Here is a 4,266-nt window from a genome sequence, read left to right on the forward strand (position 1 = left end):
CAACATTTTCATTTTTGTAACACTACCATCAATATACACCACTAGTTTTGCACTATTTTCTTTTTCAAAGTCATGGTCAAGGAGCCTAATTTAAATGAAATGATGTTGACATTTTTTGCCTTTTTGTCAGTGTCAAAATTCAATAAAGTTGTGAATGTCCTTCATTTAACTTGCAAGAAGCGTTATATGGAACCATCCATGTAATATTTGGACAATTTGGATGAAAGAATCCCAAATTTCTGATGTTGAAACTTTTAAAAATGGTAGATGGATTCGGCAGAAGTTGAATCTACCGACCAGCGTTGCTCTGGTTGGTTGGAGCGCTGTCCTATTGCGTGCAGAGGGAATTTGAAAGACAACCGTTAATCCCGCCCCTCGGATTGAGCCCAGCCAATGGTGAGTTCCCAGACCCAACATCTGGATGATGTGGGTCTGGTTTTTCAGGCTACTTCCGGGCTTCTTTTGGCCCAAACATCCGGATCTGCACAGTGACAAGAGCCGAACTCTGGGATCATCGAGTGCGGGTCATCAGGCCGACACTGGATCTTCAGACATGGTGACGCGGTGCAGAGGATTGGAGAAATTACTGGACACTTGTGTTCATTTCCACAGATGCAAATGGTAACGATGCTTTTGTGAATGGTTCAGAAGTAGAAACGTTATCTCAGAGCACACGTGTCAAACTCAAGGCCCGCGGGCCAAATCCGGCTCCTTTCTAATTTTCATCCGGCCCTTTTATACATTTAGGTTCACAATACATTTTGACCCACCTACTTGTCACTTTTCACAACATTTTTTCCCCCAACACTTTTTTACTAACGTTTTTCCTAAGCTATTTTCGACCAAACTGTGAGTGAGAAGACTATGTGAAACACGCAATAATACAGTCAAAGATATTTAACTTTTCCCAAGACATAAAAGCAATAAACTTTGTCTGCCCCTTGATACGATGTTTCTCATTTTCTAGTGTGGCCCTTAGGGAAGTTGAGTTTGACACCCCTGGCTTAGAGGAAAGGTTTGACAGTTTGGATAGTTCACTTATTATATGGGGATTATAACTTATATACAGAGGAGCCGGATCTCCATTCCTTTCCGAGTTCGCTTGTTTTGTTTTTTGTTTTTTATTATTTTCTTTTACTTTTGAATTTAAAGCAAAAGTTCTGTGGGTTTGAGTATGTAACATACCATATGTAACACTGAGATAATTAGAGCAGTAATATTCGTATTTCATGAGATTTTGGAAGAGTTGTGGCTAAAGGCACGAGGCAGACAAACTCCTCCAATCTTCTGCAAACGTATCGCTGTCTCTGCCTTTTTCTGTCTGTCTCTCTCTCTCTCTTCACTCCATACAAAGCTTACGGAGCATGAAGTCTCGCAGGTGTACTCAGTCTCCAACAGCCTGGAACAGAGAGTCCACCCTGGAAGCAAATCAGGGAACTGCACGGTTAAAAAACAACAATCCACTTAACGGATTAGTCTGGTGATATCCCATGGAAAGCAACAATAAATTCTTTCTACTAACAAGTATTGTCTGTGCTTTCCTGAGCTTATTCTTCTGTGCCATAGACTTTACCAAATACTCACTGCAACGGCAAGTGTGTATTATTCCGCCACTGAAAATAGTCCCCAACAAGTGCCCCATTTAAACTCCTGTTAAGCTATAGTGACCTGCTGTTTTTCGAAATTACTAAATCAGTTGCAAAGTTCAGACACGACAGGGGAATAGGGTGAACATGTTAACTAATAGATGTCCCCAGTTATTACTTACATTTTAAATATGAGCTAATTTGCATACATTTCCAGAACAGAAACGTGAACGTTGTCAGAAGCCAGGTTCAAAAGTCTTGTTTAATTTTGTTGGCTAGTTACAGTCAAAGGTTTTCAGAGTTTTTATGAGAAAGTTACATTAACAGCCAATTAAAAAAAAATCATTTTGCTCCATGTTTTTAGAACTAAAATGTAAAAATCAGGCTATGAATGAGATGAACAAGCCCCTCTCTAAAGAAAAAAAAAAAAGCAATTATACACATTTTTACTCTCACGTATTTAAATCCTCCCTCTTGGTATCCTTTGGTGATCCCTCGTTGACATGTCTGTGTTTCAGGTGTCCTCCTCGTCCCGTCCTGGTTTCCTCGTTTCGCTGCTATCAGCCCTGGCTGCGGTCAGCGATCGTCTGCAGCTGCTGGAACAGGCCCGCTTATCCAAAGGGGGGTATGTGTCTCTGTGATGTGGCCCTTCAGGCCGCTATCAGGGGAGTAGGGCTGACCCCCCCCCCCCACCAGCCAGGACGCTCCTTATGGGAAGCCTTATCAGGGAGTGTGGAGGCGTGGAGGGTTTGCGGTTGCTCTCAAGAGCCTTTGTGCCACTAAAATGTCTTTCCTCCAACAAAAATAAGTCTTAATTACACAGACGTCCCTTCATAGAAGGGAAAACTTTTCCAGAGCATCTAGGAATGCACACATTGAAACTAAATTAGTCTCAGGATTTACCTGTAAGGAGTAAATTAGTGTTTATGCTGAATCCAGAGAGTGGACATTCAGCTGTGGGTTACCATGTGACAACAGAATCAGAGTTAGCATTTTAGGATTCTCAAAGTGAACAAGAGTTAAGTTAGATTGCTCAAAAGCAATTGTCACTTATTGTCTGGTCTATTTTCTCAAACCGATGCAACAGATCTTTTACTAAAGTGCTATATAAATATTCCACCACAAGCAGAAGCATTTAAAACCCAACTTATGTAAAAGTATTATCAGCTAAATGTAGTTAAAGTACATTCAAGTAAAATTATGTAGTTTTCCTCTTCTATCTGATGTTTCTGGGTTAATATTCCTGCTGCATTTAGATGCTTGTTGCATTTTACTGCTGTAGATGTTGAATGTTGTACTCATTGTAACTCCTTTACATACTCTTGGATAGATTAATCTACAGCAATGCATCATATTCTATAAGATGATCATATGTTTGTAGTGCATATGTCCTGTGAGAACCTCGCATCTCTAAAAAGGTTAAAACTTTTCATGGTGTCAGAATAACAGCCCTGTTTTCAGCTTTGTGATGATGCAGTTTGCAGCTGATCCAAGAAGCTTTTTAAAGATTTTATTTAGCTTAAGAAGTAAACATAAAGGAACAGTTCATCCTTCAGTTCAACACAAACATTCAACCTCAACACATCTGGAGATCTGTGGTTTTTTACTGGACAGGAAGGGGATGAAAAGTTGCATAAAATGATAAAATTACGCATGTAAAATACCTTGAATTTGTACTTAAATACTGTGTTGAGTAACTGTCTTTAGTTACATTTCACCATCGCTGGTTCTGTTGCTTCCTATTGATAAATCTCTGCCAGCGGTTTGAGAGATAAACCAGGAGGAGGTCTGTTACTCACACAGATAAGATGAGGCACGTCCAACCAACACACACACACACACACACACAAACACACGCGCACACACACACACACACACACACACACACACACACACACACACACACACACACACACAGCACTGATAATACGTCAGTCTTTGATGTGACTCCTGGAGGGACGAAACAGTGATTGAGAAGGAAAAGAGAAAAGAGTGATTGAGAGGGAGGGAAACTGAGAGAGATTACAGGAAGAGCTTCAGGGATGTTGTGTTACAGACCCCTCAGTCTCAAACACACACACACACACACACACACACACACACACACACACGCTTTACAATTACTTATCAGTGTACCTTCATCTTCTCTCCTTTCAGGTGGAAATGGAGTCCGAGTAGCTTCTTCAAACGTATTTTAATATTGACGATGTTTTGTGGCCAAAGGGAGTCCAGCCCTGTTCCAATAAAGACTAATCAACAATCGAAATGATACTCTGTGTGCACAATTATTAGGCAAGTGAGTATTTTTTACCTTATCGTCATTTTCATGCATATTTTCCAATTCCAAGCTATAGAAACTTAAATGCTAATTTGATTTAAACATTATCAGGTGATGTGTATTTATTTAACGAGGGAGGGTGTGGCCTAAAGTGGTCAACACCCTATATCAAGGTGTGCATAATTATTAGGCAGCTTCTTTACCTCAGACAAATTAGGCAAAAAAAGAGATTTAACAGACTCTGAAAAGTCAAACGTTGTAAAATGCCTTTCAGAGGGATGCGGCACTCTTGAAGTAGCAAAGACATTGAGGCGTGATCACCGAACAATCAAACGTTTTGTTGAAAATAGTCAACAGGGTCGCAAGAAACGTGTGGAGAAAAAAAGACGCATATTAAATGCT

General features: G+C 40.2%; 1 long non-coding RNA gene across 1 annotated transcript in view; it reads right to left on the bottom strand.

Annotated features, from left to right (window-relative positions):
• Positions 1-838: 838 nt before the first annotated feature.
• LOC116701148 (uncharacterized) overlaps positions 839-4,266 on the bottom strand; it is a 15,178-nt gene continuing 11,750 nt past the window's right edge. The window contains exon 3 of the long non-coding RNA XR_004334837.1: positions 839-1,003. This is a non-coding gene — a long non-coding RNA (uncharacterized LOC116701148). The remainder of the gene's footprint in view (positions 1,004-4,266) is intronic.

The sequence above is a fragment of the Etheostoma spectabile genome, chromosome 13 (assembly GCF_008692095.1).
Source record: "Etheostoma spectabile isolate EspeVRDwgs_2016 chromosome 13, UIUC_Espe_1.0, whole genome shotgun sequence".
In the NCBI taxonomy this organism is placed as follows: domain Eukaryota; kingdom Metazoa; phylum Chordata; class Actinopteri; order Perciformes; family Percidae; genus Etheostoma; species Etheostoma spectabile.